General features: G+C 34.6%; 1 protein-coding gene across 2 annotated transcripts in view; it reads right to left on the bottom strand.

Moving 5' to 3' along the window:
- LOC123707106 (T-lymphocyte activation antigen CD86-like) overlaps nt 1-11,569 on the bottom strand; it is an 81,933-nt gene extending 70,364 nt beyond the window's left edge. For both annotated transcript variants that reach the window (XM_045656902.1, XM_045656903.1), the window contains exon 1: nt 11,384-11,569. The gene's annotated coding sequence lies outside the window, so the exon portion shown is untranslated. The remainder of the gene's footprint in view (nt 1-11,383) is intronic.
- Nucleotides 11,570-17,696: the final 6,127 nt, after the last annotated feature.

Here is a 17,696-nt window from a genome sequence, read left to right as displayed (position 1 = left end):
AAGGCGTTTCCAAAAATATATGGATGTTTGAGGCAAAAAGGTATGAATAAATAAGGTGGCGAGTCGAGTGTAATTTCCTTGCTACATATATTAATGGCCACATTATCCACACTCGAGATTGTAATCGCGAAACGATGATGCAATTAGTGAGGGTTAAAAACCCGATGTTACCGCGCAAAACCGAAATGTTTAATTTAAAACAAAAGTTTCAATGAAAAATTGGGAATAAAATTTATACTTACATATATATATCAATATAGTTCAGCAACACTGAAAATGTTTAGAACTGGCCAGTTAGAAACATTACAAATAAAAACTTTTTTGAATTTCAATTTAAGAACTCTTTGTGAATTGGCGGCAAATCTAAAACTCTTTGTACACGTGAAAATTAATCTAATGCGAGTCATAGATTTATTATGACTTTCATTGTGGGCTTACTCAACAATAAAGCTATGATAGGCTGCGATTAGCATTTCGATTCTATTACGATTCCCCATCCTTTAACCGACGACCAGAAACACCTTCGCATGGACTGGTATCGCCAAATGTTAGATAAGTCCAACGGCGGTGACTCAAATGCTGTATATATAGTCACAGGTGATGTAAGCTGGATATATTCCTACGAACCCGAAACCAAAAGACAATCAGCTCAGTGGGTGTTTCGTTTTGAGGATCGTCCAACTAAGGTAAAGAAAGGAAGAAGTCAAGGAAAAAAGATGATTGCCTCATTATTTGGTCGGAAAGGTCATTTCGCGGCAGTTGTGCTTGAAGATGTAAGGACAGCTACTGCAGACTGGTATGTCAACCGCTGTTTGCCTGTAGTCTTGGAAAAAAATCGAAAGCAACGCCCTTGCAGCAGGATCCTCCTTCACAGCGACAGTGTTTCAGCGCACTCCGCAAAACGGACTGTTGAATATTTGACTATGGCAGGTGTCGAGAAAATGAACGCCCTGTGACTTTCATTTATTCCCAAGAAATAAAGTTAAAATTATAGGTATTCACTTTACGAGCCCTGAAGATGCGGTGAAAGCGTGCAAAAATGCCATAGAAGAGAAAAATAGGCCCACTGCTTTTCTCAGTGATTCGAAAAATTACTTCGAACAACAATAAAAGTATTGGCAACTTTCTACATTAAGCCGTTTTTCATTTTTTAAACATTTTCAGTGTTACCTAGGTACAATTTAGTTTGATGCGCTGTGTACTGGCTTCACTGGATGTCCTTTAAGCTAGACAGGTCACGTAACATATTTATCACAGTCAACGGTACAACAGATACAGGTAGTTTTGTGTGAATAAAGGATGTGATTGTACTTATTTTTAGTCAATATGCATCAATATTAGTAGGCACTTGTCAATCTTATATTATATCAATATCAGTAAGAAGAAAAAACTATTTTACATATTACGAGCACAAAAAATTGAATATAAGGTTATAAGGAAAATACAATTACCGTACAAAGCAACCGATTCTATTGCTAGTCAAACTAAAGACTAATTTAGCCAAATACCGTGCCGTGTCATCTGCGCCACATGATGTATGCGCTCTACGTGACTCGCCTTTTGATCGACCACTTTTTAAACTTTACACAAATGCGCCAACTGACAGATGCCGCTATCTATTTATTCCAATTTAAAAGTAAGATTTTGGTCGACTTTCCTTGTAAAGCATTTAAATCAAACTCTATCGATATTTATAGTTTTTAATGCCACTTATGTAATTCTCAAAAAGACGTTTCGATGGTTCAAATGAGCGATGTCAATTAGCTGTCAAAAAGTACCACAAAAGTAATTTCCTGCGATCGTGTATGAAGCGTCGACTCCACCGCGCTCGATTATTTACAGCCGACGTAATTATTCCCTCGCGAACACATGTCTCTGACGCAGATTAAATTAGTTGAAATTCTATGAGTAGCCCATGTTGAATTGCTACCAGTGATAAAAAATTATATTATTTTTTTCATGATTTACCATGCCTTGATACAAGTTGTGACCGGTTGGTTATAGTTCTCACAAAAACTACGTAAAAACTATACAGGCATGTAATGGTTTGCAATGTATATAAATTTTACACACAGACACATACAATGTGGTTACCTTATTTATAATTATTTGGTAATGTTACAATCTCTTATGCATGTATAATAATAATTGTTTACTAAGCATAAATTAACACTACTTTTGAAGTCCTTCTGGCGTTCCAAAGTGGTGGTGCCAGATGATTTGTGAAACGGGAATTTCCTTCTACTATGTAATGTTATTTTATATTTGTAGATGATAATTATTCAACAGAATACAAATTTAATAATGATGATGTCTACGCCATATAAGTGTAATTATGAAAACAAAGCCTTTGTAACCGTGAAGCTATCAAAAACGATGAGCTACCGGCCGCTGTGCTACGTCGTTACTCTGATACGTCGCACGCACGATACTACACGTAATCAATCTTCTTCATTAATTACTTTATGATACGTTAATAGTGAGCCTTGCACCATACAATACGTTGAGAGACAGTTGTGTAAAATCATATCATATGAAGTATAAAATTGTATAGAAAATCGGATATGAAAGCAATAGTTTACCTTTGCAATTTTGGGCAAAGTACCGTTCAATTTAAATTGAAGCTTCTTCTAGAATACAAAATCAGATATTCCATGATCGTATATTCTGAATACAGCTAATATAGAGGATTTAATGCTTAAATTTTGATTTTAGTAAACTACCAAATTATCTAAATTGCGCTAGAGTTCTAACTACGTGTTTTATTAGTCGATTTCCTTCCATATTATGAAGTTGTTCATTTCATTTGAGTTGTTAAGTCTGTTTTTACTATACTAAAGTACAGCTCTCAATTTAAAGATAATGGTTGAAAGGACAATAATTTAATTAAACGGCATCCAGGCAAGTCGCGTACATTTATAAATTAACTTACGTAGGATTGTTTGTTTCAAAGCCAATTTATCGTTTTACAATCAGTGGAACTGGAAATGTTGCGATCGGAATGGGAAGAAGGAAAAAGCAAGTGAGAGATGGAATGACTAATGAAGCTAATGGGAATTTACGTATTTTTATGAAACACACACATTTAATTTAAATAATTCTTAAATTTTTAATATATGAAATGTTTTCCTTGATCCCAATTCAGTATTAAATGACTTTATTCGAAAGTGAAAAAAGATCACGAAGTCGAATCCAACAAAACCTATTAAAGTTGGCGTGTACTTGTTTACATAATTCAAGAGCATAGACAAAAGTCGCGGAAGGATGCGAGTGGGCTGACAGCGATAAATAACCCGCTACACAACCGCTTCTAATGTTGTTTTTGTTCTGTTGTTTATGACTTTTGTGAAGATATTTTGACGCTAAATTTGTAATGCTCTTATTAGCCGTCAACTGTCACAAAACACAAATTATCAGTCCTATACTAAATCGTTATGATTTTAGTACGTTCACGTACCAAACTATGGATTATAATATTTTATTGTGTTTATTACGCCTTTAATTTTTAGCTTAGCTCTAAATGTTCACGTATTTATTTTTCAGTATAGCTTATTAATGAACAGTTGTAGTTATAATACCTAGCCTTTTAAATTTCCCATGAATTATTTGGGTTTTACGAATGAAACGAAAAGGGTTTTCCTTCTATTACGAATGTTTGTTAATGAGCTTATATATCAAAACACAAGCCCAATAGAAATATGTTTATAATTACTACATCTACACTACACACGTTACAGTTATTTTAATTAAAATACAGTTTGTTTGTTTGAAAGCGAATTTTCTCGCATAACATCTAATAATTGGGCAGGACTGATATAGAGTAATTGATTTGGTATGTCCAAACTTAATCAAATGCCGATTAGCTGTGAGTATCTCGATAACAGTATCTGTACATATTGTCCCAGTAATGCATTCGCGTGCTTAGCGAGATAATGCCCACTCCACTATACGCATATACATATATAATTTAAGCTAACTAATATTTGCTATATTGCTTGTCCATTGAAAAAAACCTACGAAATGCACAATGTGTATACATATTCAATAAAAATCTTCATTTTATATATTTAATGAAAAATTATATGCTAAAAAGGTTTTGTTTTAAATATTATTTCAATTTCTAAGTTATCTATTAAAGTCCTGACTTTAAATATAAATTAATGATAGTTTGTAGAATGTAACCGTTTGTGTTTTACTGTGAAAATAAAACTAATATTAACTTGTATGTAATATGCGTATTTCAAAATTTTTTATTATACTCAAATATTGACAAATCCCGGAACAAAATAGTAATAAAGCCAGCTGTAACGGCTACGACCGCGTTGCGCGAGTTCGTAGCCCATAGCGAATCTCGCTCTCTTTACGCGGGGTACGCCTTAATAAACGTAAATCCAATGAAATTCGCAACAAAGTGAACTGTTTCGAGTGTGGCTTACCGAAGATTTGTAACTGGCGCTTGATATAAATTCTCTACAACTCAGCTCGGTCCGCCCTCGGTCTAGTATTAAGGAATTTAGGACAAATTTCTACTTTAGCGTGCATTACTGAGTGAGTTCCACACAAAAATACTATGTTCGTAAATCACTGAAGTAATTCCGAATCACGTCGACTTAGGGTGGATCAATACAAGCGTATCAATTGTTAAAAGGCCGTTAATGAGCCCTCTGGTATTGAGAGTGTTCACGGGCGGCGGTATCACATAACATCAGGAGAGCCTCCTGCCCGTTTGCCCCGTTCTACAAAAAAAACGTTCAAAACTTAGATCTACCAGATACCTTATAATGTATAATAATAGTAATTTTTCTTCTTTTAATTTATGGCACAGCGTCATAAATAGAAATCCGCATACCGCTAGGGCTGTACGGCAAAGCGTCCCCGAAGCGTGGGGCTATAAAACTTAGTTCCAGTGAAGCGAAGTTCATATGGAAAAAGTTAGCGGCACACTTTAGCAAATGTGCCGATTTCAACACCGCTGAAGGAAATAACAAAAAAGTTTTGACTTATTACCCGCCCCGTTCGTAAACATGTTACAGAATGTTTTTTTCAATTCTGACATAACTAATTTGTAAGCTATTCAAGCGAAAGAGGTTCATACGAAATTAACATTGTCACATCCACTTTTACGTACGAGTACCATCAAATTTTTATACTAAAAATTATATTAATTGTATCACTGACTATATAGTCATAAGAAGTGGTGCGCGGGAGAGGGGGGAAAGACGGGCATTTGTAGTGTTTGAGCCAACAAGCACCTAATTACTAGCTCCTCTTTTCAAACTCAATCCCGCCCCAGGACGAAATAATACATTGTTGCTAATTGCATATATCTCAAATAAATTCTGTTTAATTTTTTATATAATTATTTCTATGGAGCTACTGGCGCTTGAATAGTTCTACAAAAATGCAGTCACTCTTGATCCAAATATTTGTGTTCAAGTCGCAAAGGGTCGCTTTATTTCTTTCAAATTTTATTGTTTATGTTTATGTTATAATTCAGACTTTCCTGATCTGGCCATGACTTCAGATTCTGCTTCAAATTTTAGTCGAGAGTGGTATCTCTATTCCCGACTTACTTTGTACCTCATTGTTTGATACTCATAGAATATTTTACTGATTACTCTCTACAGACTCTTCTATAACTGTATGGCGTATTGAAAGTGTACCATATTGCAGTAATTGTCAAATAGAGTAAAAATGCAATAAATAAGTGCAATTTTTTCTTCGTTGAGAAAAGTAAGGGATTCCAAGATTAGGAAAGTAAATAAAACTATGTAAACGGTAACCCCGTTTGTGGAAATTAAATGAAAATAAAATCAAAGTTTCCGTCACCTCAAAATCTCATTACAACGCTTCGGCAGTTAAAGCTTAAAAAATCAGACTCGTAAAATAAAGTGTCTCAAAAAGGATTTGCACTTGAAACGCTGTCATTAGCTCCCGAAGGGTTTGTTGATAGAAATGGCACCATTTGTATTGGCCTAATCGGGACTTACTTAGAGAATTTCTCAAGTTATCATTTGTTACTTCGATTGAGATATCCCAAAATCAGCCAGATGGTGCTAATGGGATATGAAAAGCCACAATTATCTGAGATTATAACAACCACGAAAACTGTAATGTATTTCATTCCACATCACTTCAGATGAAATCAGAATTTGATTTGGTTTTAGTTTGGAAATACGGAAGTAATCACGTCCTCTTGAACAACGATGAAAAACGTTGTTTTTTTTAATTACTTTAATAATTAAAAAAGTGTGACGATACGTGTACCATAGAAACCTTTATGAAATTACTTATTATTTGACTTTTAGCTCTCGCTTGAAGCTATACTGAATATCCATGTTAGTATTAGCTGTGCTATTAGTTCCAAAATGCGAATAGTGCTAAAGTTGGTCTGTGCGAACAATTTTATGTTATTCAATCGCTTTTGACCACAAAACTTAAACATAATAACTGAGCCTTTTTTACTGAAACCGATGATGATGTCTCAAAACAGTTTTTGGTATTGTACTCATTACCACCTGTACTATGGTGGTTAGAATTTTTGCTGGAAGGATACCAAATGACAGTTGGCACGCAAGAGAGCCGTTAATAATGTTTATGATACAAAAAATTAAAGCCTGAATCCTAAAAGTTAGAGTTTACTAAACAATCGTATATTAGTTAATTTTATTGAAATTCTTGGTTGTATATATAGTATGTATTAGGGCGTGTCTTTTAAAGCGCAATCACAACACAAATTTACACTCGAATTAAGCTCAGTTTTACGTGAGTAATAAGAATTATTTCTGCCTTTTAAAACTATAATACAAACATTTGAAACAAGTCACCCGTGTTCCTCTCATAGATGGAAAAATTATTTTATATTTTCATGAAAAGTATATTTTCTATTCACAAATTTCCAATTGCAAAAAGCGGTGGTTTATGTTTTAAATTTTTCATGGCGGCTGACCGATTTCATTTCGTGCCATAAGTGATTACTAGTTTACATATTTTTAATCACACCGGTACCACCTTCGATATTAAAAATGTTTCTCCCAAAACTCAAATACAAATAGGAATTAATCTATATAATCTAATGGCTAAATTTGGCGAATTTATATTACATGAAATTAACATTTAATATACCTAAAGAGAATGAGTAACAGAATGATAGAATAACATTTTACGTTATCAGGACTTGACGTTCACTTCGAGGCTGGTATCTAACAGATACGATGAATATGTACTTAGATGATTGGTGGGGATGTTGTGTGCGTGGCGTACGCGTTTAATCATCGTAATGATTAAGCAATGATAGTTAATCAAAATCAGTGTTAGTCATAAAAATTTAATTTAACCGTACACAAACTAGAAGATTATGTAGAATAAGAAAATTGAACAATAAATCTACGAATAAACTGACGAAACTCTCAGAAAGATTGACGAAGAAAGAAGACCATCGATAAGACAAACCAGTTCTGAAAGGCATTGAAACAAAAAAGTAAGCAATAACAAAATCAAAAGGACAGCGAAATTGCATAGAGCCTTTGAGCAAATACGGAAATTTGGTTTCCGGCATCTCATCTCCGGAATCACGCCGGCATACTTTACGTGCCCGTCAGCTCAGCCCATACCTATTTGGTAAAGCTGTATTCTGTGTAGCTTTGTTCACATATATGTTTCAAATAGAATGGGATTGTAAGTATAAACTCAAGTTTCGACTGTCAAGGTACCTACAGAACAAGAATAATACCAAATAATCATTACGTACGTAAACCATTTGACACTGTTCGCGGTATATTTTATGCTAATTCATTACTTTTAAAATCTCCTCCACTAGACTAACTTCAGTTTGGTTTAGCTTAACCAAAATTGGTTTAAGGCCCTTTTTCATTCACTTTTTGTATTAGGAATCTAGAATTTACAGTCATACTTAACGTTGTGAATGTGACTTTATTTCCTTTAAATTACTTAAAAAACAAGTTGCTACTACCATTAAGCATATTGTTTTTGTTTATCCAAGAGGAGAATGTACATGCGTCCCTGGGGCAGCCCTAGGCTTCGAACTAAGAGGTTTAACGTGGGTCGAAGTTTCACCTGCCATCAAGTATCAGCTTTACTCTTAAATGGATTGTGAGATAGATATCTACGTGGCAAAATATTGAGCAGGTCTATTGAAGCCTTAACGCATGAGCTAACAAGTCCTATATGAACACAATGACATCGACTTTAATATTGACACAGAGGCACAAAGCGAGGGACTCCACAGGCTGGGAGTCATTACACGCGGCCGCAGAGCGGAGACAAAGCGCCTCTAATTGGACGGAAGCTGTCCTCACTACTGTGCGTCTGGTTACCGGGCGCCGCACACGATACCTGCATTAGAACCGGATATTACAATAATATGCAAACACGTCTACTCTAGCTAATTGTACATTTCGATAAAAATATTTTTTGATGAAGGGTCAACAGGGATCATTGCTTCTCCGAGAAATACACCTTAGGTTAAGAAGAGATGGACAATCAGTGAGTACGTATACAAAGTCTATCTATAGTTGCAAGAGCCGCGGCCCTCAAAAGTTGCGGCTCTCAGGCATTGTAGTCACGTCCGGTGTCGATATTCTATCGAAGTAACCCTCGGTAATTTATGGAGCCAGAGAGGCGTGCCAGTATGAATTATGGTCAGGACAGACGGACTATTAGGTTTACAAAGTAATATATCTGCTGGACACACACCATTGATATAATATAGCCAAAGTTGTAAACGATCATAATAATGTAATAGTCATCTGAATATCAAATATAAATTTATTTTCGATGATGACGATGGTTTAAGTGTCGCATAAATTACATGAAAGACAACCCAAAAATACATTATTTGATCTTTTATAATTTTACAACTATTTATAATTTTATCTCAAAATCAATCCACAATCATATTTGTAGAATTTATACGAATAAACACAAAGATTATGATTCGTATCTACAAATAATATAAGTACCAAGCACACGACAAAAAGAAACCATCAATTCTCGATTCGATTTGAATAAAAGGTATTCTTTTGTAAGCAAGGCCTAGGTACGTACAATAGACGGGTCATTTTTCACTCGGGTTGGCCGTAAATCACAAACAGACTGCCATATTTCATAGCCGATAGAGTGGCCGTCGCGGGACAGGAATTGCGATCGAAATATCATTTCATACAACTCAATCAAATTCAAGTTCAAAGCTGTCTCTAGTCTTTATGCAAATTGCAATAATTTGAAACAAAATATTCAACCGTTATTTCACACTTATACAGCAGTTTTGAATTTCCCTTATATGCATTGTTATTATAATATTTCAGATGAAGACGCACTTTGTTTCCGGGCTATTTATAAAAAATTATTTGCTCGAGTCAGCTCGAACATAAATATCGATAAACTATCGTACAAGCTAATGAACCACCTTCTAAGTAGAATCACTTAAATTTCAATAGAGGCAGATGCCTAAGTAGCAAGTACTGCTGTCATCTTCATCGGAGCATATCCTTGTTGCCGGCCCACTGGCTCGGAAACCAGCCGCCTCTCACATTATACGAGTAATTTAACGGAATACGGTTAAAGCCTATCTTTGCACGGAGTCGGATTTTACAGGAGATAACTGAGAGATAAGGCAGTGTGTCATTCACAGTACGATTAACTCTAACCTAAATATCATAAATTTTTAAAATATTATACTTAAGCTTCGTTGAAATGACGAAAAATATGTAACTTTTCCCACAAGTATTCTTAAGTGGTTCCATTTACTTTTAATAAAAACCGTTATAGTGCAATGTAAGACTTACTCTTTTCGAAATAAAATTGTATAAACATATTAAGATCCTTCTCTTACAACATAATTAGGTTTAGGTTATATTGTATTATAATGTAAATCGTGTTATTTTATTATAAGGAAAACCGATTATCTCTTCGTATATTGATAAAAGATTCCACGTCGTAGCCTCGACTTCAAACAGAGCAGACACTTTATCATTCTCTCCTCACTTCCCGAGGGACAAGACATGAACCCGAGACTTTCTTGCATTAATACTTATGGATAATGCCAAAGACTACATATAGGGCTACCACTCTCTTCTTCATTTCTAATACTAAACATAAAGTATGTAGAATTCATAAAACTAGAGTTACCTGCGGTCAATCTCTATTGTGAGTGTGTGTGTGTGTGTGCTTAGAAAATGGCTTTGCTTCTTCACTGTGGCCTTGGCTCGATTGCATTCAGTCCAGTTCATTTTATGTTTTTTTTTTAATGTCCAATGGAATATTTAATATCTGTGTTGTTTGGTTTTGTGATCGATATTTGTGCGGGTGAATTTAAAAAGAATTGATACATTAACATGCCAGTGCTATGATTCAGACAAATACAACCTTAGTGCGCTTCTCAATAGTGTATCATAAACAGTATCACCATCAGTGAGCATCAATACGACCCAACACGCAAACATGTTTAATCATTTTATATGAGATTTTAGACTATGAATCGCAAGTGACGGACTGTAATTGACAAAAACGGAAAAATTTAATTAAACCGCAAATAAAATTAATAAAAAATTATTTTACGCTTAGAATAATCAGTGGTAGATAACCCTATGCAGTCGATTAATCACTTTAATCTTGTTTTGATTGACTTTAGTTTACATAAGTTTAAAAGATTTAAAGAAAATACAACTTCCTTAGCGCATATAAACGTAAATTTATTACAATATTTACATACCTCCAACTTTCTTTAAATACCAACGTAAACCAACATAAACAAAAACTTTTTTAATTTTAATCTAATATTTTATAAGTTATTAAAATATAAAGGTATTTAATTTCAATAAAGCGGGTAAAGTAACATTTTAAGTAACAATAATTATATTTTGTTTCACTTTTAAAATAAAAGAAGACCGAAAAAAATATGAACCTTATATTCTATTATGTTCCCTAATATACTGAGTATAATATGTATAAAATAAACAACATTTAATCATAGATAGCAGTAAAATAAGGTCAAAAAACTGAAATGTCTATATAACATAATTATATTAGTATCATATCATAAATCTTTACTCATTGTGAAACGGCTTCCGCAATTAATGCCGTCGGAAAATTAAGTTGTTGCCAAGTGAGTGAGAATGGGAAACATAATATAACAAAGCTTTCGAAATATTTTACGCACTTCCTTTAGCCCACTGCAATTAAACACAATTATAACGTGCACACAGATTTAAGCTTTTCTTTTGAATAAAAGTGGTTTAAGATATAGTATTATTATATGAAAACTACATGAAATTGAATGGGCTAGACTTACGTAAACATCATTATTTTAGCTATTAGAGTTTCCTAATGAGAGCACTCACACGTCAAACTCAAGAGCACTCACCGAGCGAATCGAGTGTTGTCAACCGTTAAAGAAGCGCCGCCGAGTCCTAATTGCTGTCACCCACAACACTCGGTTAACACTTGTATCACGAGTTAAGTCAGTATCACTTGCACAATCCACTGATAGCGCGGACTCGTATTGATAACGCTGGGGCGGCTCGAGCAGGCTACGACGGGCGGCCAGCGCGGCGCGAGCGAGTGAACTGCTGCCTGCGCACGCCTCGACCCGGCCAGCCCCGCGCCCCTTGCCATTTATTCTACACATGAAAATATCAAATCAGACCCTTATCTGAGATTATTTTAATATAATTTATATTTTATATATTCTAATCGAACGTAAATGACACAACATTAACTTTGGTTCATCTGACTCGCAGGTTCTATCTATTTTACATATATGCTATATGAAGAATAAACATTATAAAAAAGAGTATTTTGGAAAGATATCGCTTTCCTGGTCAATGTAGTCATGGTCTCTCAACAAAATTGCACTTATTTAATATAAATATTAAGGAAAACAACGAATTATTTAAAACCTTTTTCGTGTTGTGAAGCCACTGAGCATAACTATGACATCCCTTGGGCTACATACAATTAGGTAAATTAGTGCCATTATTTGACATCGCCATCCGCATCACTCGTGCTCGGCGAGATGTCTCTGCGAATGGTCCTCAATGATCACCTCAAGTCCTCCTAAGTCTCGGTGATTAGTTACCGACGTGTGTCGGATGCTCCGGGGTAGGGGGGAAGGCAGAGGAGGGTGCAAACGACGCAGTTAGCCTGAGTAATACCCGCCTCGTGACGCGGTTACCATCGACACCTAATTTATAACGTTTTGAATCGAATGCTTATGTAAATTCCCGCAAAGGTAGATCCCGAAGAATTTCTTTCTCATCTCAACACTCTTGAACATCAAACGATTTCGTCGTTCAAAGCGCTTTCTTATTTTCATACATTATTCCGGCCCCTCCACCCCGTAAGTAACGTTTTTATTTACTTCACAAGTTTCACCGTTTAAACACGGCTCTATTTACACTTACATGAAAGTAGCAACGCCTTTGTTCCAGTGCGTATTAAATATTATTAATACAAATAAGACATAAAAAATCTGCCGACTTATTCGGACTATCTTCAATTTGAAACTATACCTAAACTTTTCATTACTCTTTTAAGATTTCTCAATTAATTAAAGAATGTTATTAGTATAAGAATAAGTCTACAATTGCCAGATATGCTAACGCTGTAGCTCATTACGGTGTAGCGCTACGCCGTAGAAGTCCACTGCAGTCCAAAGAAAGCCATCACGACAACTACTTGCAGCTTATCTTAGATTCTTCATTCAGACTGAAAATAACATTCTATTGTAAACTATAATAACCATGAGGTTTATTTTACCGATGCATTTAAGTCTTTCGCTTGGAGTCTTGGATACTCCTCGTATTTAACTAAATCAAATTTGGACGTTATTGTTTAGTTGTAAAGGTTAAAATAGATCATGGCGCTTTCTCCAATTCACACCTTTTCCGGCTATCGGCCTTCTCTCGTGCTTTTGTTCCTAATGCTCATTACGTATTCTCTCTCTTGGATCCAAACATAATTTTTTTAGGTTTTATTGGAGGTCATGTCTATTGTGAACGTTCGTTTGTTTCAGTATCAGTATCGGAGACCGTTTAATGTGACGTTTTCAATTTAAACGAGAAAAAGTTAATAATTTTTCAATAATACGCATCTGTAGTTCTAATTATATTACTTTAATCCCAAATTATCTTTAAAAAAAGTTTAAAATAATGTAAAAATGTAACCTATGCCTTGTGGTTTTACCAGCTTTAGTTTGAGACCTGACTTAGATATTATAAATGTATGCATTTTGCTTGGTCGTTATTTTATTACGAATATATTTTAAAGTCAAAGTAAAAATAATTTATTCATATAGGTAACACAATGTACACTTATGTACGTCCAAAAAGAAATACATGACACACGTGAAATAGGAGCACGCACTTATATTCTCGTGGGAACAACACGAAATAACTAATATCACCGCATACACGAATTCAAGTACGACCAATCACCACAAGTAGCACCTGTTCACAAGTATGACGCATGGCCAGCCATCGGCCCTCTCGCCATATTTTAGGTAGAAAGACAAAACGATTTGATCCCACTTTACATTAAAACAGTCGTGGATGTTGACTCGGGGGCCCCCGAGTCTGAAAATAGAGCCAAAAGATTCAGTCGCGTTACCTCTTTATACTGGGGCGTCACGAATCACGTCGAAGCACTAGGTTCGTTTAAATATTCAATTATATAAAATAGATCTTAGAAAGTACATTTGCCTTAACGTACGATTTGAATTTATTTATTGACAACACTTGTATCTCACTAGGGATTTTGTTAAAAAAACCTAAACAATTGCCTTGCAAACAATTACTCGTTTTATGCAGCCTTGTGGTTGGTCCACTAATTTTGTCTTTATTAAGAGTACTATAATTATAGAAGCTACTATTATTTTTAAAGGTATCTATATTTTTCCGCACATACAAAATATTCTCATAAATGTCAAAATATGTAATTCCTTAAACTTCCTACGAACCGACTCCCGTGGGGACAACCCACAGATCGCTTTGGCCCGCTTTGCACTACAAATATCGTTTTAATGTCAGCTGCATTACCCAACAAAATGACACCATATGACATCATACCATGAAAGTAGCTGAAATAAACGAGCTTTGATGTATTCTCGTCCGTAAGATCGCGTATCTTTTTCACTGCGCACCCTGCAGAACTTAGACTATACTTAGGCACTGTACTGACTGACTGTGTTCAGTTAGTCAGTAAATTAGCTATCACATTTAGTAATAGCCTTTCGTTGCATTTTCCCTTTATTACTGCTATATATTCGACGACTAAGTAATAAAAGTGGTAAAAAAACAGCAACCCAGAGGGTAGTATCTACAGAAGAAACATCTTAACAAAAACATTACTTAATGTTGCCGAATTCATAATTGCTATAATAGGCAAATTATATTTATTATTACTTTTAATTCGTACCATCATCTCGTAAAATTATTGAGTTCAACAAAACAAACAAACTGTTCAGCTAAAAAAATTCCATTTGCAAGAACCAGATCTTCTTTTTCGTTTATTAGATTTTTCAGCAGAATGTAGTTCTGTGGCATTATTAATTACTATAAAATTACTAAAACGTAAAATAATTAAATCAAGACAGATTTCAGTAATAATACCAGTATTTGTATAAGGTATTTGAAAAATTGTTCATGTGTCACGTAATAGTGCGTATAACCCGACGTGTTTAGAGGCAACCCGCACGTGTTCGGCGCCATTCTCTTTTACTACGCCATACAGCCTTCTATTGAAAGTAAATTGATCCATTTATTTTTAAATCCATTGTTATTGAAACCCAATGTGAGTTAGCCAATATGCAACAAATAAACCAGGCTTTATAAACCCTTAAAAATCAAACGAAATTAAGAATGTTTATAATCGATGACAAGCGACCGGATGTCGTCGATCCCTTGGAAGATGAGACGAGACGAGAGGCTTAATATCCCTAGGACAAGCAAAAAAGCTGGGGTGGCCGCAGAGCAGGCGGAAAATAATAATGGCTGAAATATTAAAGTCTTTCCACCAAGTTCGATTTTGTTCCCTTTGGAGTAGAGACTCTTGAGACGTGGGGTTCAAGTGCACAGGAGCTAATTAAAGATTTAAGTTGGCACATCGTCGATGGTACCGGTGACTCTAGAGCTGGTGCTTTCCTCACTCAACAAATAAGTATCGCAATATAGCGAGAAAATGCTGCCAGCGTTAAAGGTACCAAACTTGGTTGTCCCTTTTAAATTTGTTTTAATTTTCTTTTTATTATTACTAAGAAAATTAAGGCTAATAAATCAGTAAGTACTGTATATTAGATTGTTATGATAACTATTTAAAAAATATAATATTTAAAAAAACAGAATGTTTATTCGAGGCAATGATATGAAATGAAGATGAGAGAAATAGACTTCACATGTAATTGACTGTATATATAATGTATTTTACAATTTGGCTTAAATTAAAATTATATTTTGTACAACAACTAAAAATTTTAGATAATAAAATCTTTTTATTTCATAGAATTCAAGCCCTCAAAGGCAAACGAACGCATTGTTTGCGACGAATTAGTTCTCTTTTATCTTGACAATTGCTACATAAAAGGCTTTGCTGATTTTATTCAATACTTTACTTACCTTTACGACGTTTTTGATACGTTAAATGCAGAGAGTTGATATAAAAAGCCAATAAGGTTTTTTTTTTAATACCACATGTAGGAATACATTTCTAAATAATCGAAATACTTAAATCAATGTAACAGATTTGAGTCATATTCTTATTGCTTAGAATGCGAGGGGCTCGTTAAACCCACCTGCCATAAAGTGCATTATTAACTTCAGCACATGAATATGTAGATGTCTCTGAGCGCAGTTTGGGGGCAGGTGTGCAACGTTTAGTTTTTGTCTCACCACTGCCGACAGTTCTCGCGTCTAGACTATACCTATTCCAAACTTTTACAACCAACCAGCAAAATTAGTATGCCAGTCGTGTCCCTATGCTACTTGTAATTGTGGACATCAGTGCTGTCAAACGTAGTAAATTCAGAAACTAAAGGGCCGGCATAAAGTTCTCCCTTGTAGTGGTTCATTTTAAAAAGCCAAATCCAGAAATTCACCTAAACAATGTCGTAGCCGCAGTCTCTGGTAAAATGTTAGTAAAGTAGTTAACAAAACTTTACACTTCACAAGAGTAAATCAAATTAATACCCCGAAAAGCTCTCACATAGCTTGACTGCATTATTCTGATATTAGGAGTTTCTCCTGAATTAAACAGCTATAAATAAAGTTGCGCCTGCGGTCCGGTTCAAAGTTATTTAATATCGGTGACAAGACGACCTCTCACACCGCTCTGCGCGCCTGTACTCATAGTTTGCATGTTAATCGGTTGCAGGTTCGATCACCCATCACAGACTCAGTTTAAAACATAAATTATTTACTTTTTGTTGTGAGATATCGCATATACGTGTCTTAATATACCACTGCGGAGGACTGTTTTTTTATAATATAAAAGTTAGATATATACTGTCGCTAACTTTTTTGTCGGTATTTTTAAACTTTACAACTTTTATCCATTACTTAATCATATATCTCTAATATAACACTCACAAATAACGTTCAAAATTGGTTCAGTAGATCCAGAGATTTACAACCTGACGAACTTTACCTCTTTACAATATTAGAAAAGATATTTATAGGATATTCGGACAAAGCGCAGAGTCAATAATATTTGTGTAGCTTTAAAGCAGCTGGCATGTAAAGCGCAGCTGTCCTCACTCTAGGAGCCGGCTCGACGACACACGCCGTACAGGCAATAACATTTATTCAATACCAACATGTCTGCAAAGTTACATATTGAACTAAAGCAGAAATGTTTAGTATCATATGCAATATCATAATAAAGATGGTGAATAATTAAATTGACTCAAAGAGGTAAAAAATGCGTATCACGTAGTCTGCGAATATTTATATGTTATGTTATTAAGACTAAATACAATCTTATGCATTAGCAATTAAGTAAAGCGATAGCAATCGATTTTATATATATATATATATAACAGATTATAGTAAACATTATTATAACGTTCTAACACAAGTAATTTTCTTTCTTCGTCATTCTTCTGTTGATGAAAACCTTTCACGTATGATATTGTATTTTTTTGTATATATGACACATATTTATATCAATTCATTTAGTACAATATAAAGAACCAAAGGCCATGGCTTCGTTTTAAAATAGTTTAAGCAGTATCGGGGCGTGTAGTTGTAATAGTCAAAGTTGTTCTGAGCGAAGTTATTTAATAACTACTGCATAATCCGACTCCGCCTGCCCAGTTTTAGTCTCTGGCTTTAACCTCGGCTACGAACGAAACGACATTATTTAAATAGCTTCAAATGTTATATATCTTAATTTGCTTTTAATGATGAATGTGGTAAATAATTTAAGATTTTTATTACTTGGGAATAGAAACCATTAAAATCTAAATGACGTCAGTGACTTCGTCTGTGTTAAATTCGGGTAGAAGTTTGCGAATGGCTCATAGGGGCCATTGACAACCAACATATTCTCTACATCTTCTCAATCATCTGTGCAAGCTTATCGGAGGATTGTTATACTCGTACTGTATCTTTTAAAATAATTTAAGTAATTAGTGCGTTTCGAAAAATAATTAATTTTTAATTTATATAAACCGATAGAAACTTTAG

This window comes from Pieris brassicae, chromosome 3 (assembly GCF_905147105.1).
Source record: "Pieris brassicae chromosome 3, ilPieBrab1.1, whole genome shotgun sequence".
Lineage (NCBI taxonomy): Eukaryota > Metazoa > Arthropoda > Insecta > Lepidoptera > Pieridae > Pieris > Pieris brassicae.
The sequence above is the reverse complement of the archived record's forward strand: the minus strand, read 5'-3'. Positions and strand labels throughout refer to the sequence as shown.